Source organism: Odontomachus brunneus, unplaced genomic scaffold (genome assembly GCF_010583005.1).
Source record: "Odontomachus brunneus isolate Ranch 3 - 2012 unplaced genomic scaffold, Obru_v1 Obru_scaffold_002, whole genome shotgun sequence".
Lineage (NCBI taxonomy): Eukaryota > Metazoa > Arthropoda > Insecta > Hymenoptera > Formicidae > Odontomachus > Odontomachus brunneus.
The window spans coordinates 864,263-891,762 of record NW_022639452.1 but is presented as its reverse complement, the minus strand read 5'-3'; the positions used below and the strand labels follow the sequence as shown (position 1 = coordinate 891,762).

Below are 27,500 nucleotides of genomic sequence, written 5' to 3'. Positions count from 1 at the left end.
GGGAGAATTCTGAAATTGCACGGAAACGTGATGGGAGAGATCGCTCGCCAAGAGCCAAAGTTTACGTGCAGTTATCATTGCGAATCGTTGCTTGATATCATAATCTTGTACACGATCCTTGTAAATCATGTAGAAGTTATGGTCGCGTTTGCACGAGAGCGGTAGAGAAGAAAAGAGTGTTCGTGATAGGATAGAGTAAAGAAAGAGAGATCGATGGATAGAGAGATGAAATTGCTGCAAGAGTGACATAATGTCGCGCTATACATAAACACATTTTAAATTCTCGCGGGCGTTCTCAGACAGCTCGCAGAGCTGCGCCGTGTAAAATATGATTATCGCGCGCTTCGCGGTCGTGGCAGAAAAGTTTCGGTACGTTCGGAGTGTTCCGTTTGTCGTCCTGCACGGCCATAAAGGTAAATCAAACGTAATGTAATATTACGAAATTTCACTCGGCGCATCGTAAAGTGCCGTATGTAGGTGTGCGCATTACCGGAAAGGGTCTTCGTGGGCGATTCCGCCTTTAATGCCACTCGCGCTTTACTCGAGAGTTCCTCGAGACGGCTTTAACGACCGATTACGGTTTGATGTACTCGGCGGTTTTACAACATAATTAAGAGGTTGTTGCGCATAACCGCAAACGGCGGACGGATTATCCATGTCCATGAGAACGGTTATCCGCCTTGACATCTTTCACGAGCTCTCGCTGAGGTGCGGCTCATATCGAGGGACGATAACGCGCTTCTCATGACGCCTTTAACTTGTTATCCGGATGCTCCATCAAAAGGAAAAGGCGTAAGTAGCAATAAACAATAATTGTTCTTTCCTATTTGAACTTCCAACATAGAATATATGCATATATTCAATATATGTTTATATATTCTACATGTTGAAAGTTTAAATATTCGTATTTAAAGAACAAGACAATAAGAATGTATATATTAAGAGAAAAAAATATCTAAGATGTAAAAGACAGTCGGTGAGTGGTACCTAATATATATATATCCACTCAGACTAATATAAAATATTTTTCAAATAAGAAAATTTTCTCAAAATCTTAGCCCTTTATGAAAGCAATTATTTATTTTATTTATATATAGAAGAATTTAGATTCTCAAGTAAATATGTTACTTGAGTTACTTGAGTTTAGATAGAAGTTTAGATAGATATAAGTTTAGATAGATATGTTATATTTACTTGAGTTTAGTTGAGAATAGAAGAATTTAGATTCTCAAGTAAATAAGACAGAATAAATATTTTTTATTTTTCAGATATTTTTCTCTCAATGCAGGTATCTAATTCTGGATATTATTATTGTTTTGGTCTTTAAATACGAATATTTAACTTTCAACATAAAATATATATCTGTCTATCGTTGAAAGTTTAAATTCTCGTATTTAAAGACCAGCACAATAAGGATGTCCAGAGTTAGATACATATGTCCAGGAGCTAGTACTTTTAGCTTACTGGGATGAAGAGATTTCGCCCCGATAATCCGTGCGCCCCGATCTCGTCTAGTTTCGTCAAATTAGCGTCATTAATTAGCGCAATCGCGACTCGAAGTCGTAAGATCTCGCGTCGGGAGAAACGCCCTTTCTGATTTATTTCACGGTTTCGAGAAAGCTGGAGGGGGGAGGCGGGGGGGCTGTGCGAAGGCAAACTTGGCGAACTTTCCGCTGCAGAACTTATCTCATCAAGATGATCACATGTCAGTCGAGATACATCACGGTCGCGGTCTCATACGCTGCAGATGGAAACAATATTCCAGACCGCGGGAATTTATCACTAAGAAGGAATATCGCGCGCGCGCGCGCGCGCGCTGCGGAGTATCAGCGAGCGAGAACCGAAAGAGAATTCCCCGGGCACAGGCGCACTTGCCAAACGCTAAACTTAAAGTACGGGAGTTTCGTGCCATTAAATGCGAGCTACGAAAGTTCAATGCGGACGGGCAAGCTCTTCTTTTTCGGGCGCGAACGGAAAATAAAGCAGCCAACAAATAGCAGCCATTTCGTCAGCGAGTTTCTCTTCACCGACGTTTCTCTTCGCGCAACTGGAAGCGTCGACGTGAACTTCGCGTTTAATTTTTGCTCTCATAAAGGATTTGAGAAAATTTTCTTATTTGAAAAATATTTTGTATTAGTCTGAATGGATATATGTATTAGGTACCACTCGCCGAATATCTTTTACATCTTAGTATATACATCTTAGTATATACATTCTTATTGTCTTGTTCTTTAAATACGAATCCATTTAACATGTAGAATATATACCAGGTATGTAAATATGAAACCGGAATTTTTGTATAGAAAATACACGTTTATTGTATGAAAATGATAAAAAATATTTTATTCGAAGTATTGCCCATTGCTAGCTATACATTTTTCCCACCTGTCTGACAATCTGTGGATGTCACGCCAAAAAAACTGTTGCTCTTTTGAGGCAAACCAGTCATCGAGCCATTTTCGTACATTTTCGTAAGAAGTGAAGCGCTGCTTAGCAAGTGCGTGTCCCATCGATGCAAATAAATAGTAATCGGATGGAGCCAAGTCTGGTGAGTAAGCCGCATGCGAAAGTATTTCCCATGCTACTTACTCATGCAACTAAACGCCTCAATCGTTTCCTTGACCAGTTTTGCTGTGTGTGATGGTGCATTATCATGAAGCAAAATCACTTTGTGTTGCCTTTTTTTATATTCTGGTCGTTTTTCACGCAAAGCTTGATTCAAATTGATCATTTGTTGTCGGTAGCGTTCAGTATTAACGGTTTGGCCAGGTTTTAGCAGTTTATAATAGATCACACCCTTCTGATCCCACCAAACACAGAGCATTGTCTTCCGTCCATAGCGATTTGGCCTTGCAGTCGATGTCGATGGTTCGCCTGGAGTTACCCATGATCTTTTACGCTTAGGATTCTCAAAATATATCCACTTTTCATCGCCAGTCACAATTCAATGGAGAAATGACTTTCTTTTGTACCTGGCGAGCAGCATTTCGCAAGTGGTTTTTCGGTTTTCCTGCTGTCTTTCATTCAGTTCATGTGGAACCCATTTTCCCATCTTCTGGATCTCTCCCATGGCTTTCAAACGTATGGAGACGGCTTCTCGTGTCACATTTAATTGATCCGCGAGTTGTTGTTGCGTTTGAGTGTCATCCTCATCCAACAATGCTTGCAATTCGCTGTCTTCAAACTTTTTCGGTGGTCTTCCACGTTCTTCGTTTCTCACGTCAAAATCGCCACTTTTGAATTTTTTAAACCACTCAAAGCACTGTGATTTACCAAGAGCATGCTCACCGTAAGCTTCGACAAGGATTCGATGCGATTCTGCAGCAGTTTTCTTCAAATGGTAACAGAAAATCAATGCTGTCCGCAAATCGTAGTTTCCAGGCACAAAATTCGACATGTTCAACGCTATTACAAACTATGCTGTTGTATGAAACTTGTATTGTTATGAGTTGAAAATCTTTGTCAGAGATGTCAACAAGGAAATGGCGCCAATGACGCGGTTTGACTATATTGACAGCTAGGGCCATCTATGAGCAAATTCCGGTTTCATATTTACAGACCTGGTACACGTATATTGCACAGCAAACGACGACACGACGATCGTCGTTATAAGAATATCTGGACCGTATTGTTCACTTAGAGTTCGTTTAGAGAAGTACGGTTCGATGAAGTAATACTATCTGTCGTTCGATTTGACTGACCATCATTCTTGTCATCATTCGGTTCACACATATTTATTTTATGTATACAGTCGATCGCAAATAATTCGCGTTATTGCGCACTTTACAGGATAATACGACGAATGGATATTAAAGATCCAGAAGGAATGGATATTAAACGAATGGATATTAAAGATCCAGAAGGAAACTGCGCGAGGTGATTAGGATTTGCAATTCTTGTACTCCGCGTTCTACATTTCGCGCCGTAATCGAATTAATAGTCACCGTTGTCCGACTGCCAAGCAGGAAGCTGGATTAAACTTTAAATCTGACGTGGGAAAAGAAATGAATTTCACGAAGGTAGACGCGTTCGGACGAGACGAAGTTTGCCGGCTTCTCATCGTCGTTGATCAAACTTCGGAGGGACTTCCGCGTATAAGAGATGATACTTTCCTCGAGCAATTTTCTCGTGGATAATAAAAAATTAGAGGGAAAGCGCGCGATTATATACGCTATCGGTGGCCCCTTGTCGAAGTACCTATTCCCCATTTTATAGAGTGAACTGTTACCGATCAAAGCTGTCCGCGCCGCGGAAGAAAGAGCGAGTTCCTCGAGGAGCAGATGATTCAGCGGAGAAGTGCTCGCGAGAGCATGTCATATTGAAAAATTACTCTCCGGACGTTTCTTATCGGGAACGGCTCGTCTGTATAGAATATCTCTCGATGGCGAGGTAAACGCTGATAAAGAAACCAATCGAGAATTACCTGCTTCCTTTTATCGACAGTTATCGTAAGGGAATAAACGTGCTAACGCGTTCCTCTAAAAATATACGTGTTCTCTACGTTTGGCCGAGCGTCCGGAGCCATCGGGGTTCCATTGTGCACTCGACAATGACGCCCACATTGGATTCGAATAGAACAGTGGAGGCGAACGTAAACCCGCGAGATTCCTCGCGCGCGACGATTATAAAGGGACCAAAGAGAGCGCGAAAGGAAGAATTGGGGAAATCGCCGGCGAAGAGGAAGCTTCACTCGCGCGTTCGAATTGAAGCTCCGTCGAAGTGCCACAGCGCCGTCGAAGTGGCAGCGCTATCGTAACATGAAGCTGCATGAAATACAAATGAAGACATCGGATGCTATAAAGTCATGAAATGTATCGTCTATCTTTAAGAACCATTGTATCTTCGTTGACAACGACTGTATTGCATATGAGACACCACATATGTCTCCATTATTCACGAAAGAAATATCTTTAAAGTGTACGCACAAAAAAGACGTTTCGTAACATAAAAAAAAATAACTCTCTTAGAATACTTTTCGTTTGTTTTTAGGAGAATCCTCTTAAAGTCATATACAAGACTGTGAAATTTCTCTAAGATTCGGAGGATTCCCTCGCTATGTGGCATTACATAATATTCCTCTACACAATATTTCTCTGTATAATATTATATGTTATAAAATATTATAGAAAAATATCAAAATATTTCTATTTCTACGATATCATATAATACTATAGAAACTCTCCTCCAACTTTAACAATATTGTGCTTATAATATGTTCCTTTTGGTTTCAGAAGAATCCCTTTGAGGCCATAAGTAAACGGATTTCGCTAAGGATGAGATTATATTTTTTCAGGTGAACCGACGTAATTTTAATTTTAACGACGGATTTTCCGTCTGATCTGGAATTTCTGCCCGAGTGTTTCGCGTGTTTCTTTTGCAGTAAGTGAGAATTTCGTTAGGAGCTTATTCCGCGCGTGCTTAACTCGATTATCTCTCACGCTGCTACGAGGATAAATTCGATTCCGGAGGGACAGAAAATTAAGTACGTTTCAGCTAATGCGTCTCGTCTCCGCAGCGTGGCGGATTCTCGCTCCTTCGAGAAGAACTCCAAAAATGCGGGGCGAATTGCCATCTCGTTTCGTCTCGTCTCGACGTAATCGCGAGGCTGCGATGCGCGAAGCAAAACACTCGTGTCGAGATTCTCAGCGGTCAGAGAGTACTTCAAGGCGCAAACGTCGACGACCGGGACGAAAATTCCTTTTTATCGTTGTAAATTTCACGTAACCCGATTAAAAGTTTCTCTACTTTCGTACATGTTTCCCCTTCCTCCTGCCTCTCTCTCTCTCTCTCTCTCTCTCTCTCTCTCTCTCTCTCTCTCTTTCTTCTCTTTTCCCCTCGGCCTATATCGATTCGACGTTGCATCGTTGAAAGCTCACTTGTTCTCTCTCTCTCTCTCTTGCCATGAATTTTTCTTCTAGAAATAGAACGACTATGCTGACGAAGCGAGGTAGCAAATATCGAATCTTCAAATACGGCTCATCCATTAATCCAACAGCGATATTGATGTTTTCAAGTCTATTTTCGCGACTGAACTCGCGACTCGCCTTTTTTTCTCACGAGAGAGTCGCGAGTTTACTAGAACGCGCGCCGCTGTATTAGCAAGCCCTTCCTCTCTTTGCCCGCAAATTACTTCCCCAGCTTTCGGACACCGCGACAATTAATCGTTATTAAACGATGATCGAGCGTTTAACTGACATTTCGCTGGAAGCTAATATCCAGCTAATTAAAAGCTGTACAGCAATTGTCTGCGCGGTCTGTGAAAAGTTCCTCATTTGCGGCCATCTATAATTTGAAAAACAACAGGATCGGTGCTCGGATGTTATTCACCGCTAAGATAGAGGGCCGATTTCTCGCGCAAATATACAGAATAAATACCGAGGGAGCACGTGCGACAATTATTCTCCGTCTGACTGCCTGCTACAATTTTTGACATATCCCGCAAACACGTCCTGCACGTTATCGCAACGAAAATATGTTAACACAAGCAGTTTATAATTAAATTTCCAATTAAGGCGGCTTGCTTAAATTCTGCTCCTCCTGCTTCTCCCGTTCAAGAGAAGCGGAGATCCACGTCCACTCCTTCGCGCACTCAGGATCCCCCGGTAGGATCCCATTAAGAGGCTTGTCGTGCCAAGCGACTAGGGTGCAGCCAGTAGTTACTCGCAATGGAAGCTCTTCCAGCGTGCGAAACGCGCGTCCCTTTTCACGAAGAGATCTGGGCAAACATGTCTTGACTGAATGTCGCTCCTGGAATCGCGACTCGCAGAGAAATCCTCACAGCACTCGGCTGGATGAGTCAGTTTGAGTTTTGACTGCTCTCGCAATGGCAACGATGCCATGACGTCCCCGTCTCGAACGTAATAGTCCAGATTTCACTGCGAATCGAGTTGCGGTTGCATTTGGAAGCTTAATCCTCGAATTAGACAAGCAAGACGGGATGAGTTTCGTTGCAAGAGACCTCGAAAGATAATACTGCGTCTCGTTAGCACGAGAACGCTTGGAGCAAGCAGAATATACGCCTCTAGTGTGTACGTCTTCTTCGCGATGCAAGTGGCAACGAGGAGTATCGGTCTAATTGGACGTTTAATGTTAATTCAACGACGTGTCAGGATGACGAGCCGTGGCTGCGCGCACGCCGGTGGCTCCGATCCAAAGATGTTTCCATCCTCTTGGTAACGGAGTGATGTATGTTGTTTTTGGAGAAATGCGCGCGCGGAGTGATTTATTAGCCGGTGCTGTGTACGCGATCGGCCGTCCGCAAAGGTGCATCCGGTGTGTGAAAGTGTGCATGTGTGTGTGTGTGTGTGTGTTTTGTGTGTGCACACGAGCGCGTCCCAAATTCCGGGCAGCCATTGGGCCGGTTCCAATAGGATTTCGGCAAACCGCGTGCACGCGATGCTGGTAAGACAGGAGGAGCTGTTCCGTACTGATAGATGCCATTTTTCAGCGACATTATACGCGCTCACGATGAGGTATATAGGTTTTACTCTTCTTCAATATCGAAAGAATGATTATGCAATTTTGTTGAAAATCAATATTCTTGTGGACACATTTTTTCAGAGAAATAGGAAGGAATCTCGACCACAAGATAGTAGCACAATAAACGATCACGATCTGCAAATAATTTTGCGCTGTTCTGAAATTTCGCCGGATCGTGAACGATCAAACATTCGTTTGGATCTTACAGGACCAGTAAATCCAATCCTGTAGTTGGTCGGAGGGTTGGTTGAATTAAGATGATTCATTTCTCAAGCATATGTTAAGTATGCACAAATGCAATTTCTCGTAATTGCGGGGAAGAAGAAATGGAAATGTAGCCGATTACAGTCTATTACGAGAATCCTTGCGCAATTGATCTTCCCGAGTTAGTTAATTCGGGAGTACACGATGGCCTGTCGTTTGTCAGCCGCGCGTTCTCGCCGTTACGTGTTTTACCGTCAATTCAATATGTAATTCCATTCGGGCTGGGTCGGTCGTTTAGCCTCGAGATAGAGTGCGTGCTACCGATAAATCTCCGGCGACACGGGCACGCTGGTAGCTAACTCGCGTTAAGGAATCGCCCTTAAGACGCTCGGATAAATTACGATCGCTACCTCACGGACGCGGTGGTGCTCGAATCCGAACTAATGGTGCGGGATTTCAACGGACGCGATGGATAAATCGCGGTGTAATAAGCGCGAACGATGGCTCTCTTGGTGGGCCAATTTTTATCTACTTGTCAGCCTGCCTAATTAATTACCACGCGGGAGGAAGACGAATCAGTGAGAGCTATGCTCGATCGAACATCCGAGCTTTTCCGTCGCTGTAACAAATGAATAACACAAATCAGTGATAAATTAATGTACATGAAGGAGCCTTGGAGACTCGTCGGGGAGTGCAAGTATCTGTTTGTTGGGACTTGAATGCGGCGCAACGAGGAACGGCCCGAAGTGCAAGAGAATTAAGTGCGCGACTCGATAAATAATTCACCGAGTCGTTATTATAAACGTCACCAGCGGCGGAACAGCGGTGGGGTGGAAATAACCGAGGAAATAACGGCGGGCATTGACAAACGAGAGTGCAGAAACGAGCGACGGCGTTTGACCCGTCTTCGTCTCGCGTGAGTTTTCCGCGTAACCTCGCTCGTCGCGCTGCCGACGAGCACAAAGCAATTTTCCTGCTTCGAAACTGATCGATGGATTCGCCGGATCGGGATTGATGAGAGCAAAGAAGAGAGAGAGAGAGAGAGAGAGAGAGAGAGAGAAAGTGAAAATCGGTAAAAAAGATATGGCGCATTAATCAAGGTAGATCGAGAGAATAAAGGAGAAGAAAGAACGTAGCTCGCGAATAAACAACTTATCCTATTGTATAACTTCAATGATTAATATAACGTCGGGACGACGGTCGCGCGGATCACACCTGTGTTCTCGGGACTGAATCCTTTTCAGCCCGGGAGTTTCTGTTTTTAGGCAGCTTTTCTCCCGCTATTTTTCTTTCCGCGCGACCAGAGTCTGTATCTACGCTTGGCGCCGTAAGTAAACGTTATTTGAAACTTTATCCCTTTCGGGTAAGTGTGAAGTTTCCTCAGCGACGAGAGACGCGGCCAACTCCATCCCAAGTGTTCATTTAATTACACGCAGATTATGTCGTGAGTTGCTGACCACTCCGAGAAGACGACTCTCCTAACGTAACAGGGACATGGTGATCGTGCAGTTTTAGCTGAAAAGCGTGAAAAGCGAACAGTTCCGCGTGAAAAATTTCACATCCCCATCGTTCAAGAAATTATACGATCGCTCGAGTCGTCGACGAGTTCACGTAAAACCACTTTTCACGTTTTTACTCTTAGAAAAAACTTACATGATCATTACCAGGATTTCGAAAGACTTCGAGGCACTAAAACGTTTCTGCAAGCTCTCAAAGAAAGAAAGTCTAGTTGCGAGGTGCTATTTCGTGCAATCCCATCTTCTAAGCGAAAACCTTTACTGAAAGTATATTCTCCTTCTGATGAAGTGGACTTTAATTGGAAATGTACTGAACGTTATTCTAACTTCTTTTCTTTTGAGTCAAGAAAAATATGGACCATATTAATAGTCGTTAATGAAAACTCGTCTCACATGAAATATTCAGGTTTAAATTTAGAATTGGTCACGAATTTTTCGATCAAATCGTACGATATATACGACATTACATTTGCAATTGTAATTCAACTGAAAAACTCGCATCTCGCTCTAAATTTAAGTCTAAAAATGTCATTGGAAACAATTTTCAATAACTATCAATACAAGCTTTTGTTTGCTTAAAGCAGAATGCCTTTTTGCTAGAAGAAATTTTCGTTAAGGATAAGACTTGTATTGTAGATAAAATACGAAATTTCTGTAACTTGAAGGATATTGCGCTTAGAATATCTTCCTTTTAGTTTCAGAAGAGTTTTCTTGAAGGGTCATATATAATAGTGAAATCCTCCAGGATTTCGAGGATTCCGCTAAGAATGGGATTATATATTTTTGTGTGTAACTCCAAAATAGTATTCCAGACTCAGCTCGCGACTCGCGTTGAACACTCGAGGTGTCTCAACGCCCGTTTCCAAGTCATCACTAATTATCGTGCTGCCGATAAGAAGACTTCGTCAGGATGGAACGCATCGCCCTGTGAAGCGCGATTACGCTCGCTACCGCGGCCGTGCATCGACGAGTCTTGAATTATGCACACCGGCGCACGCCTGTATGGTTGCTGCCGTCAATGTTCATCGAATGTAGCGAGATACCGGTGGTGGTCTCGCGCGCATATAACGCCAACCGTGAACCGTCCCGGCGTATTTGCGCGTACCGAAACGCTCCGACAGCCACGAGCTTCGCAACGCGACGTACTGTATTGTTGTACGTCGAAAGTTCGCGAAATCTCTCGAGGAGCCAAGACAGGCGGAATAAATCGGATAGCATGATAACGCGATAGGAGAGGCTCGCGCGCCCATCTCGAAACTAACGGGCGACCCGGGTGGTGTCGCCGCAAGAAAATTCGTCGCTTATAACCCTGAAGATACGGCGTTTATCTCTTCTCCCGGGTCGGCAGGTACACGTGGTATCCCGTGAGACACCTCGGAATTAAGCGCGCAACAGTCCCGGGGAAAAGGCGTTTCCCCGTTTCCTCATCTGGCTGGTGAATCAAGCGTCCCGTGCGAGTAATAATATTAATCTTCCTCGGCTCACGCGAGATTTTCTAATGCACAAGTGAACTCTCTCTTATGGATATAAAAGTGGCCATCTAAATATGCACACAAGTTTAATCGGAATCTTCTTATATATGGTATGAGGAGGATTATCCGAAAACCAAAAGGAAAACATTCACTTCTTCAGTTCTTTTTTTGCGTGTTAAAGTGTTTTCCTTTTAGTTTTAGGAAGATCCTCTTGGGCACATAAGAGGATTCCGCTAATGATGAGATTGTATCTTTCTGGATGGATGTATAGGTCACATTTAGAAGCAATTTTATCGAAAAAAAGAAGCCTTAGAATAAAGGCCAAAGACTCGTGTTCAGTGTGTGTAATTGATTTTTAATTCATGGAAATGTAATCCATTAGAAACTTGTTTTTGGCACGAATTTCGTTTCTAATTGAAGTGCACGCGCACAATAACGTTTATGGCGTGGAAAAAGCGTCGATTTGTGTCTGGTTCGTCTGAGAGATCGATATGTGCGTCGAAAAAGGTTAATGTCCATCGATCGCGCTCTTTTCGGAAAAAGTCAGATATCAATAATGAGTTTGGAACACCGCCATTTCTCTGTCGCGGGGTAAACCCCGATGTATTAATTAGTCGCGATGGTGTGCGCCCGATTGTGTCTTTGTAACGTTATTTCACGCGCCACTGTTAAATAATCCGTGCGATGGCCCGAAACCGAGATAAATCAGCGACAATGGCAACGATAATAACAAACGTTATTATTTCAGTTATTTCGAATGAATTCCGGGCTCGCTGCTGCGTTTGCAACGATGTCCAGCTGGATCGAAACGTCAATAATAACTATTGTTCTGTTAATGTCCACTGTAATAATAATGACATTAATCATCCTGACAAATAAGCGTACAGACGGCCGTGCAATAATCTCCTCGCTTGAATTCGCATTGAATTTCGTATAATTAATTCGATCCGTGAAGATCAGACGCGAACGTGTTCGCGCGCCATTCGTTTACTTCGTATTTCGCGCTGTTGCAATTTCAATATCGTGATATCTGATCAGATCGTAATCCGTGCAAAGTTGTTGACACACGCTACATTGTCATCGCGAACCACCAAACTACGCGTCCTTCATTGGCGCGCGGCCGTATCTTAACGTTTCCGCCGCGCAGCTCATCGTCTCTCACTATTACCGAGACGGGACGTCGTCGAGTGGATTTCGATGGGATCGAAGACGAGTCAGGATCTCCCTCAAGGGATCGTGCCATCTTTCATCGTCGCGGTCCTGCCGGGACTTTCGCGCTTCTTGCCGCTTCCTTTAGCCCCGAGCACGTAAGTTCTCCGTAAGTCTGGCTCGGCCGTGCAGGAAGCGCGGCAGAAGGCCACGCGTAATGAAATTGTCGGTCGGACGATGTTGTAGCTTCGTGTTCTGGTGGATTAAATAGTGAAAACGTCACGATAGATTCCGGTATAATACCGAGACTTCTTTTTGACGTATGGAGGAAGGTGGCCATGAAAAATCTGATGCGATGTTTTCGCGGCCGATTCTTGTCGGGAGGAGTCGCGAATTAATTTTAATATTTCTCGGTATTTTCGCGTGCACAGGTGGTTCTCACGAGCAAACTTGGTGTTCGGTCCCGAGCTCTCACGGTATTTCCCCATTGCTGGTGGTAACGTGATATATGTAGAGAACGTGGGATACTCAATAACGCGAGATACCGGCTAGCTTGGACGATAACGGTCGATTATTACGACTGGCAAAACGCGCTCTACGAGCGGATAAGAGTCGGCATTTCCGGACGTGTTCGTCGACTTCCCAAGGATTATTATCATTTGGCCAACGACATTCCCAACGAGCTCCTCGAAGGCTCGGAGTGTGAGAAGAAGGTGCATTTTCGACGCGAGCAAGTTGTGCGGGATTACGCTATTAGGGCAAATATTCAGAATTTCCAATGGCGTGAGAGTGAACAAAAGAGATCCCGGAATTGCGAGGTGAGATTAATTCGGGTAATAATAATTACGCGTGTGTGAATTACGATCGTCAAAAAGTTTGTTTTCTTTCTCATCAATTTCAATAAAAAATACGATTAAATCTTAAAGCTTTCAAAAGTAGTCGACTTCGTGTTCTCTTATCTTGTCAATTTTATTAACTTTCCACTTGCATTTGTAGTACACCGAGAAAAACGTGTTTACTATATTTATAACTATAATTATACAGAAGCAACCACTATATATTATGTCAAAGAAAATAATTTTTTAATTAAATTTTACTATAATGTTAACTATGTTAGATAAAATAGTACTACCATTTTCGTGTTAGAACAACCGAAAAATACGCTCGGGGTTAAAAATAACTAGAATTTTAGATCTATTTCTCTCAGTGTACTTGTAGTTTAATTAATTTATTAATTTAAAAAATAAATTTAAATTTCGCACCAAAAAAGACTTGCAGGTGCATGCATGCTGTTGCATGTTGGTTGTTTTAAACTTTAATTGATTGAATATCAGCCTAACTACGCTTCGTTTGTTAATTTATATATATTTCTTCTCCATTTTGTACTTTTGCACATCAAGTTTTATTCCTATTAATTAAATGGTTTGAATAGAATCAGGTTTAAAATAAAAATTTGCAGAGAAAAATGGGGAGAGTACTAATGGCCGCGTTCAGTAGAACAAGTGATCAGTAAGCGCTCAGGGAGCTCTTGTACATGATTTGAGCTCTTGTATATGATTTGGCATATTCTTTTAGATCTTCAACTATATTCCAATCAGATGCAAGAGCTCACTGAGCGCTTACTGATCACTTGTTCTACTGAACGCGGCCAATTCTTTTTGTACGTAAGATTAGACATTTACATTTCTAATCATCGTGCATTTCGAGCCCTTTAAATATCTCCATTGGGAACTTGTGGTCCTTTAGCATGAGAAAGCAAGCTGCATCCCATGAATATGGAGGGGAAAGCTGTGAATGGGTCGGTGGCCGCGTAAATCACCGGTTACATCGGTCGATGCTCCGGTCGATGATGCCCCAGGTGGTCTATTCTCGTACTATCGGAAAACAATGAATCTAATGTCCTCGTAGAGCCGGCGGGCGCACGCAAAAAGTGCCAGAAAGCCTATCTGGAAACCGAGATGGTAGAGAGAGAGAGAGAGAGAGAGAGAGAGAGAGAGAGAGAGAATGCAAGCGAGCTAGAGGTACGGTTAGATATGGTTGGCCGTATCTGCATCGCGAGGTTACTATTACCTGTATCGAGAATGTGAACACAGATAATGCCAGCACAGTGTGGCAAAAGCGAAAGCGATCTTTTGCGTTAAAAGTGAATACACGATTGCGCGTTTTATTATCCAGTCAATCCGCGTGATACGTTTTACGCGCTCAGACCGAAGTAAGGAACACAGAGGTTATTCACGTGTGAAACTATTCGCGTTCGCGAAAGTCGTGAGATTGCGAAGCTTGTGAGTCACGAAAGCGAGCGTCGTCGTTATTACATCGCGCTCATTTCACTGTTATCGTTCGGATAGACGCGCGGATGCAACGGCGACCGCTTTGAAGAGCGTTGCTCCACGCGGTCACACGTCAAGCGACGCATAAAAGAAAATGATAGCTCATCGTAAAATCCGCGAGAGGGATGAAGTTTCCAGACGCGACGCCACATAATGTGGTCCTCGAGTAGCGCGCATCGCGACGTCGTCGCGCGGAATCGTAAAATCGCGAATCAAAACGCGACGTCGCGCGCGTACTTCTTCTACGCTTAGTGCTCCGCGAATTTCTCCGCCAAGGAATAAAGATGCGATACGACGACGCAGCCGGTTCTTTTCGTGCGAAAACGCAGCTGGCCAATCGGAGGAAATAGGGAAATATGCTTGCCGATGTGCGAGCCAAACGCAACAATTGCGTTCGATCGACATTCTTTTCTCTCTTTCTTTCTCTGTTAGTATCACGTTTCTACTTGGATTAAACTTACAAGTAAACCTATCCAAGAGGTACACTCCAATTTCTTTCTAATTTGGCACAAATGTAGAAGTACAAAAAATATTTAGGTCATATTTTTTCATTTTGATCCACTTTGAGTTTCGCGGGCTGCTTATAGCTTTTTAACATTCTCACTCCTATCATCAACAAGTACAACAAAAAAGTGGGCCAAAATGAAAAAATATGGCCTAAGTATTTTTTGTACTTTCACATTTGTGCTAAAAAAATCGGAGTGTAACTTTTGGGTAGGTTTACTTTGCTAGTTTTCTTGAAAACGTATGAACTTTATTGTTTTCTTTTGTTTTTCTTATGGCGCTATTTATTTCTTCAATTGTCATATGGCGTAGCACTCAAACATTTTTTGCATGTGTCTCCCTAATTTAAGTCGTAAGAAGTTAATTTAAGGTCTTTATTATTCTCACATCTATTAGAATTCTTTATGTTGTTAGAAAAAAAATTTTTAAGTATTCAATTTATTAATTAAAAAGGATTATTATTATTACTTGCATGTCTCCTGTCTTGACATACTACTATTGTTTAGATACTGTAACTCTACGGGGTAATAATAAAATTATTATTCCAAGGTTAATAATAAAATTTGTTCTCCACCCTCTCTCTCTTCCGCGGCAAATTAAATAAATATGCGCGTCCCATTTTTCATAATATTTCTCGCGCAGCGTGAATTAAATTTGTGCGATAATATGCGAATCGCGAAATCGAGTCGAACGTGCACGATCCTCGTCCACAAACGGCCGGCTGACGGGGTACGGTAACAACGGGATATGATCGCAATCAGCCTTTTATTGTTACATTTTTGTCACGTCACGTCATGTCGGATTTTAACGTGTATCCGCTTTTAATTGATGATGAATTAATCACGCTCAGTCGACTGGCTATTTCGGACATTGCGGGAAGCGAGGCATGACCGATGTAACAGATACATTCGGACAAAGGAGATGTATAAATTCGCCGCGCGATACAATTATCAATTACATCCAATAGGACAGTCGACGAACAATTAATCTCAAATTGTTGCTTTCGCTTTGTCACATTCATCACACATTCCGTCTATTAGACGCTGAGTTATTTCATTAGAGTGATGTTTCGAGCATAAATTCATTCAAAAAAAAAAAAAAAAAAGAAAGAAAATCAAATCTCATCTTTAACGTGATTGTAACGTTAGTAACGTCGTCTTTGCGTTATCGACATTGCTCGAGTCCGTCATCGACTCCAGCATCCTCTTAAGCGGTAAGGAAACTCATAGTCATCGATTCTTCTTACGATTGAAGAATAATCGATTGTAAACGTTCAATTTTTTTACTGCTCGCGTCATACCGTGCCAAAGTTCTTCCGCGTGCTGAAGTGTTCTGCGGGTCCTTAAAGTCAGAGATCGACTTTTGCCCTCGAAACGCCGGCTGAAAAACACTGCGTTAGGCTATACGTCGCAGGGTAATGCGCAGCAGACTGGCAGTGCACCGCACAAGTGCACTCCACGTAACTGCCGAAGCGCATCCGTGCAACATGCATGCGGTTCGATGCGGCGGAATCGAGCGCGAGCCCAGTGTATGTACACCAAATTGCCGGCAGCTCAATGATTAATCGCTTCTTGCAGTTGCTTACAATCTCTAATTACATTACCATCGTGGCGGTATTCTCCGCGCGTTATACACCGTGTGCCTCGGGAATTATTCACTTCCTGCCGATTACTCTGTCATTCGCCGTAAACTCGGATCTAGCGGTGACTTCATCTCCGGGCGCGCGCTGACATTTTCCTCGCGTCTTGCACACGGAGGGAAAATCGAAATTTCTTTTCTCATATAAATTCTTTCCAACTTTATCCTACGTGTTTCTAGCGCGGGAGAACAAACTGTCACTATAAGATCTATCTTGCTAAGGAATATAGGAAATCTAGATAAATAGAGGTGACTTCATGCTCGGACAGGTATTCGCGGCACGCAAACGTTTTTCTCGCATCTTGTAGACGGAGTGGAAATTAAAGTTTCTTTTCTCATATAAATTCTTTTCGATTTTACCATACATATTTCTAGCAGCGCAGAAGCACAGACTATCACTATAAGATCTATCTTGCTAAGGAACATAGGAAATCTTGCTAGAAATATAGAAAATGTTTTAATAGCACGTTTCAATTTCTAAAATATGAATAACACATATGAAATGAAATAAAAGTGTGTGAAATAATATGAAATGAAAAATGACAGTCAATATGTTTCACGGTTACCAAATTCTGTAAGGTAATTTTTCCTACAAAATTCCCTTCGTGTAATGTCGACCACGACATGTTGCGTTAATTAACTTGACAATAATGCATTGCCTTTCATTTATTTACTTTCTGTTATATTTTTTTCGCCGTACGGATATGTTACACGAAAGAGGATAATTACGACAATGAATTACCCGGGACGCGCGCGAAAATAATTTACGCGTGATTCTCTCGTGGACTTGGAAGCGCATTGCAATTTCGCACGAGAAACTGTAATTTTAACTGTAATTGAACAGCGGGAAGCAGAGCAGAGCGAGAATCTCGATTGGAGAGTTAAGATCCGCGTACGCATCGCGCGTGTCGACGCGTGTCGAGCAAAATTCTTCATGTCGTAAAGATCAGTCGCTGTAAAACGGACGCGATGCAGCGGCGGGCAATTCGGGGCGAAAGGGACAGTAAAACCGTCCAGCCGATCGCGGCCAATAAACAAAAATTGGACGGCGCGCCGGTCGCCCGTTGTCCTAATGGCCACCCAGTATATGTATTGTACCTGTGTCAAATGCACACACTTGGATGCAACAAGGCGTGCGCCGCCCACCACGATGGAAGCCCAGCGAACTGCATATTCAAATCGTTCCGGGGCCGAGCTCTATAGATTCACACTTCGTTAAGTCATACGGCGACTGTTAGTTTTTTCCACCGATACGTCCGTTTCTCTATTAAGCGTACAGTAGTTCTCATAAATTTTCACACACTCTGTGCTCTATCAAGATTTACACACGGTGAGGGAAAGGGAGATAAAGAGAAAGGGAGAAAGGGATAGAGAGAGAGAGAGAGAGAGAGAGAAAGAGAGAGAAAAAAAGACATGTTCCCAGGACGAGCGAATTTGACGTTTCGAGAGTGAATGGAATATTCGTTCGTGCAGGAAGTCGATCGAACGAAGCACATAATTAACACGACGTGAATATTCCGCTGATTTAACGCCGCTGTTGATTTTTCCCCACTTGCCCCCTACTCTGTCGAAATTATTATTATTATGTTCATTGACAATTATAAATTATGCTTATCTCGCGAAAATTGCGTCGCGTCACTAGATCAGCAAACTCGAAACGATATCGTCGATGAAGCTGATACTTGAATGAGAGATTTAATAATAAAACTTGAATATTCTAGTATTTGTTTGATTTTCTCGTCACCGCGCGACACGTCGGTTGTGTCTCGTTCATCCGCGAATATTCCGTCTAATGAGTTCTTCTTTAATTAGCCTAATTAACTCCATTCCCCGCAATTGTCGTTTCAATTCGCGTTTTCGCGCGCGTCTCGCGCCCTTTATTATTGCAATTTGTATACGCGATTCACGTATTATATGATTTATACGTGCGATCATTTCCACGAAGCGACGTATATTTTATCGCTGTGCGAGATGGGATTTGCTTAACGGGTGAAACGCGTTGGCGTTTGCCCGTAAAGCGCTGCGAGAGTCATGCTGACGTCACGGTAACGATGTATGTATGAGCGCGATGCGCACATGAGACTGGAGAACGCAGATATGTGTGCAAAGAGAGCATTATATATATATATATATATATATATATATATATATATATACATTGGAGATATTATATACAAAAACACATATACAGAGTATTGTGTATAAAAATGTGTCGCGGAAGTCGTTATGCGAAACTTTCGCGGAACAACGCGTATCCACTTTGCATGTGGCGTGAAATTCGGCGAATCAAATACAATGCACTTCTCTCGTTGCACTTTGTCCGATCTTGTTTACAGCTCCGGTGAATGTTACATCGTCAAAGTAATGAGATATTAACGCGCTGTTGATTTTGTATGTTGCGAGATAATGTCAAATTATGTCCGGACCTCCGTCGCGTTTCAGAATTAGCGAGCTACGACTGTTGCGTTAAAATGAAAATTTAATGTCGCAGTCGGCCGATCAAAGGAAGACTTAAACGTCGTCGCGTTTTAGCGTTTGTTATGCCAATGTTCAATGATGAAACTCGTGGTTCCTCCACTCGTTTAATGTTCATAAAAACGGGCGCCACGCGAAAATGTAAGCGAAACGACTCGCAATTTTCGACCCGTGATTTCCGCCGAATATTGCGATCGTCTCGTACGAGTAAATTTTTATTTCTATAAATGAAACTCGCTCTCTCTTTTCATAAATGCCTTGTACTGTATATAAATAAATCTTGATAAATCCGGCAGATTTTCAACCATGGAATTAGATCACGCTATCCGGTAATTCGGAAAACGAATAATTTTTCCAATTGGAATTGGAATATTAATCGGCATGAGAATATATTTTTTGCATGAGTTGTCGGTCCACGTGTAAGTAAAATTGGTTTTTCCCAAATTTCACGTTCCTCTGAATGTACGGAAATGGACAGTAGTATAGTACAAAAGTGAAGCAGGACTGAACAATTCGCACTGAAGAAATGGCAGAGCAACGAGGGGCGCGATAAAAGCTGACTGTAACGTGAGCCTTTATCAGAAGGCGAGGTTTTTTTTCTCCCAAGGCAATTTGTCGCTATATGCTTCACCTTACACCTCCGAGACCGTGTAGTATTATTTACCCTATGGCGGAGATCGAGCCGAAGAAAACATCGCCGTCGGCCAAAATCTCTCGAAGGACGCGCGCACACACACAATTGCAAAATAAGAAGACACACACCAAGATCAACGAGGACACGCGGAATCCTTCAAGAAACGAGCAAAGAAACCTTAAGAGGAGGAAGCCCCAGTAACTCGCGTGGGCGACGACGGCCGGCAGCGGCGACGGCGACGGCAACGCGCTGGAACCAAGGCGGAGGACATTAAGGGAACTCACCCCTGAGCCGCGCCCGCAAAAATTGGCGCTCGACCAATTCCCGTTCTTATTGAGGGACAGCTGAAGTTACCCGAAATTGAGTGTACGTCGAGAGAGGACGATAGCACGTCATCGTCGGCTAGAAGAAGCTCGCTGGTCGAGGAGGACGCCAAACGAAGATGTAGAGAGGGGTGGAAGAGAAGGAAGAAGAGGAGGAGGAGGAGGCGTTGTGCGAAGAGGAAGACGGAGGAGAGTAGACACAGTCGGACGGAGATGAAATAGAATTCCGCGAGAGAGAGAGATGACGGAGAGGAAACAGAGAGAGAGAGAAGAGAGAGAGAGAGAGAGAGAGAGAGAGAGAGCAAGAAAGAGAGAGGGGGAGGGCGAGAGAGAGGAACAGAATAGGGTGGGGAAAAGTGGCGCGAGTGAGAGAGAGAACGAGAGAGAAATGCCGAGAGGGAGAGGACAGCGGCTGAGAGGGCGGGGAGGGTGGCGGTCCAGGAGCAAGGGATAGCGGGGGAGAGTCGGGGCTTCGAATCAGGGGTTGCTTTCAGAGGAGCACGCAGTGCTCTCTCGTCTCGCGAGCCGGGAGAACGGGAGAGAACGTGCGTGTCAGCTCGCGGAAAGAGGGTAGCTATCTCAGTTGCTCAGCACTCCCACCCCCGTGATTCCCGTTTGCTCGTTCCCGCCAAAAGAGCGCGAGGGACTCGCAGCGAAATCGCGGAAAACGCCGGTCGACACCCTCTATCTTCCTTCTCCTCCTTCTCCTCCTCCTCCTATTTCCTCCTCCCTCCTCCTGTTTTGCCTCCCCTCCCTCCCCCTTCTTTGTGTCCCCCCGGTGAAACCTGGACGAGGCACTCGGGGATGAGACGACAGCCGATTAACGCGTCGGGATTTAAGACCAGGTGGAAGATCAAGGGTTGACGCTCGCGGAGACTGGCTGGCAACGTGATCCTCGAGGTATTTCCTCGGCGTTGTCACACAGGGTGGCGTTCGCCCCATCACAAGCGCTTCTCGCGATGGAGCCCCGGCTGGCCGATTAACACGCGCACCTATCTAGACGGTTTAGAGGGTCAGGTGAATGGAGTACGGAGAGGGTTAACGAGTGCGTCAGTCGTTCTGGCTGACAACGCGACGACGATTCTCGAGGTGGTTCTCCGCGCTATCAGAGAGTGGATTTTGCCCACGAGCATTCCTCACATCGCAGAAGTCGTGAGATCGTCGTTCCGATCGCGACCGATCAATTAACACGCCGATTAAGGCTGTTTGAAATGCCGAATGGAAGACAAAGGGTTAACGTTCGCGGAAGGTCGTGACGTGATAATTCCCGAGGGCTTTCTAGGTGTCTCATTACGTGCTTTCTCTCTCTCTCTCTCTCTCTCTCTCTCTCTCTCTTCCTCTACCTCTCACGCGCGCGCGCGCGTGATAACGGCTGTCGGTCGAAAGACCGACGGATCGATCCACGAAATCGATAGAACGAAACCCTTGATCCCAACCCTGACTCGCTCCCCAGAGACATCGATGGTCCATTTCGGTGGGTTGATTAATCCGTCGGGGTTGGGGAGATTAACGCAGCGAGTGCTTCGGGCCGGGATATATGGCGTTGAGATCTCAGCGAGTTTGCGTGAGTCACGCTTCCTCTCCCCCGCGTCGCAATCGTCGCAAAAGCGCCGGAGAAGTCATTTATTAAATCATCCCCCATTTTTCGAATACTCAGAGACTTCAATGAAACATTGCCAGGCTTCGAGCCCGTTATTCATTATGACGCGCGAATTTTTTGACGGGGAGATATCTCGCGGAGAGAGAGAGAGAGAGAGAGAGAGAGAGAGAGAGAGAGAGGGGGAAGGCGAGTAAATAAAAGCAGAAATATAATTCTCGGGAATAACGAAGGGAAACAAGTGCTTGCTGCATAATACAGACAAGATATCATGAATTTGACATTAGTAACGAAGAAAAACGCATTCTCTTAAAGTGAGTCAGTAAAAATGTTTTTGATTGAATCAGTAAAAGGAGCTAGTAGACTGACGATCAGTGAATAAACACTGATTTGCAGTGAAAACACCCCTACTTTACTGCTTCATTTTATTTTTTAGTGATTTTGACTAGCAGAGGTAAGATTTCACTGCAAGATCTATGACAAACAAGTACGTTATACCAAATTGAAGTTTTTGCATTTGTGACGACGGGATAACGGCTTCCATGCAGCGCTTGCGTGCAATGACACTATCTGTGCTCACAAAATGCGTCAATAACGGGAATAATCGCTATTCTTAACTAACCCAATCGGCGAGTTTTTGCTGATTGCAATGCCGTAACTTATAACTAAGCCATAAGTCACAAGTACAGCATTTCAGTGAAGAATACACCGATTGCACTTTGGAGAGCAGTTCTCCGATGCGTACTCGCGCATTCGCGTTTTCCGGGTCGGCTGATTAATGCGCGCGGTTTAAGTCTCGGCCAAGACGAGAGGGTTAACGCCCTAGAAGAACCGCAAGAGGAGCCTGGAGGTATTTCGGGACGGGAGACCGGCCGAGGCGGCGACACCTCGGCTTTAGGCGACTTCAATCCCCACGTATATCCGGGATTCTCCTCGTCGACATGTTCGTCGCACAGTTAACGATACGATCGCGAACCTGTGGGAGAACTTTCCTCAGCTTGGGAACTTCAATCTGTGTCTTCATCGCGTTAATTGCAGCTGTCTCGCATGTAAGCGGCGCGTTCGACGCGATGACAATCCTCGTTTGTCGAGAGGAAGAGACAGAAAGGAACGTTGTTCTTACGACTGCACGTAATGTCCGCAAGGTTGGAGTAATAATGCCTCCTTACTGGCTCGGACGATACGTTCGATACGAAAAGCACTATTTTCTTTTCTCTTTAGTATCGGCTGCACATTCACCCGCAGATTTGTGTTCAGCACGGAACCTATTAACGCGGTGAAACACCGCGACATCAAATATAAAAGGATTAGAGAGGCGGTAGCTTTGACACTCGATTTCGTTTTCATTCGTTCCCGTAAAAGTCTCGCGTTATGATTCAGACCGGAATTGAGCCCTCAAAGGATCCGGTGAACGATAAATGCAAAGAACCACGATCGTTCCACAAGGTTCGCCTCGATACGAACGTTTCCCGATAAGGAAAGAAAAAGAGAGGAATCAATCATGTGTGGCTTTAAAATGTCAGTGAAATTCTTTGTTATTATAAGTGTAGGCAAAAGTAGCGCTTTTTCGAATCTCTGATAAAGACGAGATGTTGACAGAAGATTCCTTGTCGAAATGAGATGTCAATTAAGTGTCGAGGAGGCGCGATCAAATGGCAAACTCATATTTCAGACTTTTAATCTCAAGAGAATCTCAATCAAATAGACCTCCAAGATGCAGCTTGCTCCTATCGAGACACTTAGGCACGTACGAATAATTGTTACTTGAAACTTACCTCAAGTGAGATACTCAGATTTGAATTCAGAGTTAGATGGTGAGTTCGTCAGTTGAGCCGCGGTTGCAAATGCGATGTTACAAATATCGACTCAACTATACGGAGATAATCTTAACAGTAAAAATTGCTACAGAATTTTGTAACCGAGGAATAAATCAACGTAACTGACTTAACCGAAAGTAGAATTGACTCTGGCATTAATTTTCTGACTATCCTTTCGTTCCGCACGTACTATTTATATTTTAGAGAGTGTGCTATTAAAAAATCTGCTATGTTTCTAGCGAAATCTAGTATATTCTTTAGCAAAATAGATCTTACTGACAATCTATATATTCTTTATTATTAGAAACAAATTTGAAGATTAAAAGGGATTTATATAAAATTCAAAAATCGAAAGGAATTTATATGAAAAAGGAAACTATAATATTCTTTTTATGCAATAAATACATATTCAACTGTGGGCTAAAATTTGTGTATCTCACGTGAGACAAGTTTCAAGTGACAACTATTAATGTGGGCTTTAGGGCCATTTTTATAATCTTCGGTTAACTTTAACTACCGGTTATTCCATTGAAATTGACCAATCGTATTTGACGTTGATCAGAATTGACCAGTCACGGTTGACACTTAACCGATAGTTAAAGCTAACCGTAGATTGTGGAAATGGCTCTTAGTGTCGTAGATAAGAAGTAACGACGTTAATACAAGTCTCGGCGTTCTCGTTGAATTTCCTCCACTCAACTATATCTTCGGCTCAGCAAACGAACGAGGAAGCTTACTCGAGCGTTTCATACGATAGTCATAACGTGTGGCGGACGATCAGATGCGCAAGTGGACGGAACCACCGCCGCCGTTATACGGCAAGTTTGAGAAGCAGTTTCGTCAAGAAGGCTCCCTTCGTTGATCTTGCGCGGCGCGAGTCTCTCGTCGACGTTCTATTTGCCGAGCTGGCGGCGAGTTTGTCTTTCCGGGTCGCGGGACCGACTTTATTTAATTATTCCTCTCGGTATACTCGTCCAAATCGCGGCGGACGACAAATCTTCCACATCGCGTCCGTATAGACAGAGAGAATCTGATTAAACAGCCGCGGGTCGGGCCGATTTGTTGCGAGGAGATCGGCTCGGAAATGCCCGTAAATGCTTTAAGCGCTTGTCACACGATCCGCGATTGCGTGCATGATTTCGTACATGTTAACAGGATTATGTTACGTTACATTACACAAGCTCGGTTCACACGACCGCTAATCTCGGTCTAATTAGCCGAAAGATTTGCACTTAATAGCGAAAGTTAACGATGATACATGGCGAAGGTACCTGGATGTATATCTTTTCGATAATGTACTTAATCCGCACGCTACTATCTCGCGAGAAATTCTTATTAAACTTGTCCGCGTGGCGAATGCGCAAACTTTCAGCTCTCTAGTAACGAGAAACTAATCGGCCAACAAAATATAATCTCATTCTTAACAAAATCCTTCGAAACGCCAGAGAATTTTAGTTTTATATATATATTCTCCCCCTCCCCTCAAAAGATTCTCCTAAAACCAAGGAGAAAATATTCTAAGCGTAATATACTTCAAGTTAGAAGGATTTTATCTTTTATCGTACGTTTTTTTAGCGTAAGTCTTGTTCTCAACAGAAATTTCTCTTAATAAGAATGCATTCTGCTTCCAACACATGCTTCTCAACACATTCTTTTTAATTCGAAAAAAAAAAGTTAGAATAATATTTAGTAGATTCTCATAGAACTCTAGTAGAATTCACGGACTATTCTTCTTCCTCTTTATTAGAAGAGGAATATCTTTTCGGTAAAAGTTGTCACTCAGAATATGCACGGAGAAAAAGTTTGGTTGGGTTAACCAAATTTCTGATGAAATATGAACGAACCAGAAATTCGGGTAATTTCAACCGGAATTTTCTGGTTCGCTAATATTTCACCAGAAATTTGGTCAATTTAACCAAATGTTTTTCCTATGTGGGATTAGCACCTCGCAGGCGGAGTTCTTTTTTGGATACTATCCATAGCTTTACGGATTGATCGACATTTCGCATTGAAAACAAACGTGTTTCAAATCAATCGACAAAATTATCGCTGAGGTCATGAAGTGTGGGGCCTTTCGTGCGTCATGTTGATGATCGTAATATCTGTCCTCTCTGCGAAATATCGTTTCGCGATAAGCTCGTCGCGCGTGCGAAAGCTCGTTGCCTCGCGCATCGACTTTGTGACGTCTGTCGTTTCAATTTGTCCCGTGTAAAATTAGCGAATCCAATTAAGTGCTGTGCCTAACGAGCGAGCTTAATTCAACTCGTTTCTTCCGCACGCGACGCAACGTGCCTTCATTATGTCGGCCGCGTCGTGCCGCTTCGGGAATTACGCGCCGATAGGACCGTGCTTTTTGCCAGGTCGGCGACTAATCTTGACGTAAATTCGTCCTCGTAAAGCACTATAAAACTAGATAAAGAGAGAGAGTGAAGGGGAGAGAGGGAGAAAGAAAGGGAAAGAGATCCTAAAAAGGATGCATATGTTCGTGTCGATATCGACTTTGCCTTTACCTTCATTTTCTCTGGCCCTTTCGAGCCGCGAGAACAAGGGAGATGATGAATTGATGCGGAATTTCATTTAATCGTGAGTAATCGAGTTGAATTTCAAAGGGCGGGCGCGTAAATTTTCGTCGAGCTTACCTTCTTTCCGTCGCGAGCCGACTAAATAAGGGACAATTATATCGGATTACCGGCGAAGTGCGACATCACGCGACTCTCTCTCTCCTCGTCCAAATGATCCGGGAATTAATTTGATCTAAATTAATCGAGTTTGATTTGAATGCGCGCGATTACGTTCATTCGATTCGCCTTAAATCAATTTAGCCTCTTTCCAGCTCCCGCGATATTTCGCTTGCTTAATTCAATGTGAGAAAGACGGGTCGCGGAATGAGTGCCGAATGTGAATTGTCGTGAATCAAACTGCGATACACGCGCGACGAACCTCGTACACGCGATCTGTCAACAAGCATTCCCGCTTCCCGATTTGGGAACCTCTCCTCCATGCACCGAGGCGCGTACAGAAATGGCCGCAGCTTATTACGGTTCATTTAGTTTCATCCCTTGGTCGAAGGAAAACCACAAGCAGCGGAACGGAATTGTAAATTTCGGCAATACATATTATACTAGAGACTACGATCCGAACTTTCTAACATTTGTATATTCCGCGGGATCAGTGTACGTTTAATACACATAGAGACTGGAGTCCTATTTAGCACAATTCAAATGGCAGAAAACGTCGTAAAAACGCGTAAAATGTCATTTGTAGATTCTAAAGAGGATTTTGATAAAGCTGGTAAGTTGAATAAAATCAAGAGAAATTGATATCGCTCAGAACGTCAAAGCAGGCGTTAAACAGAATATTGAGGAAAATAGGGTTAAAATTTCCACTCGGATAGAGCCCATATTAACAGTCGTTAATATGGATTGAAACTTGTTCCATATGAAATACTCAGGTCTGAATTCAGAGTTAAATTTGCGTGTTTTATCTAAATAATATATGCGACATTGAATGGGTAATCGCGATTCAGCCGAAAAATTCACGTCTCCCAAGGTATTGATAGTTCATCTAACATGTTTCATGTGACATACTTAAATTTTTTTTCAGAGGATTATATCTAAGTCTTGCAGATGAATTAGTATATGATATATGTGACGGTTTATATCTGTAATCACGATTCAATTGAGAAACTCTTATCTAACTCTGAATTCAAATCTGAGCATCTCACTTGAGGCAAGTTTCAAATAATAACTATTAATACGGCCTTAAATTCAAACTTGAATATCTGACATATGACAAATAATAACAACTATTAATATAGATCTCGGTGAAGGCCGTGACAGAGAAACGTAAGCAATAAGAAAATTAACCAATCACAATCGATTGTTTTTTAATTATGAAGAGAATAGTCAGTTGGTCAATTTGTTTAGTGCTTATTTTGTTATGCTTAGTTTGTGTTCCCAGCCTTACCCTGGACATGCCGACGATAGTCTCGGTGATCAATTATTCCACGCTATGTGAATCGTGTAAAAATACGTACGGGCGCTGTGTACATATATCAATTGCCAAATTAATAATAAATCGAGCTAACGAGACGACATACCTTGATCGATACTCCAATCGGGCAAGGATAAGTTCCCAGACAATAACGTGGCCGCCACGTTCGCTTCTTTCGCTTCTTTCGCCTAAACCTACCCTTTTGTTAGTTGGAACGTACGCTTTACGTCACAACGTATACATTCGTCACAAAAGCCTCGCAGGGAATGCTGAATGTGACATCGCACAATGAGCCGGCGAGAATGAACATGTGACTGGCAAAATCGTACGAAAGCGCCGGCGTATTGAGTTCGACGGATCGTCTCGTC

The 27,500-nt window shown here is 43.3% G+C and overlaps 2 protein-coding genes across 2 annotated transcripts in view; one reads left to right on the top strand and one right to left on the bottom strand.

The window, feature by feature from the left end:
- LOC116842286 (midasin) overlaps positions 1-27,500 on the bottom strand; it is a 127,036-nt gene that overhangs the window by 21,448 nt on the left and 78,088 nt on the right. The window lies entirely within an intron of this gene.
- Positions 20,246-27,500, top strand: part of LOC116842334 — a 72,020-nt gene continuing 64,765 nt past the window's right edge. The window contains exon 1 of the mRNA XM_032811416.1: positions 20,246-20,625. The gene's annotated coding sequence lies outside the window, so the exon portion shown is untranslated. The remainder of the gene's footprint in view (positions 20,626-27,500) is intronic.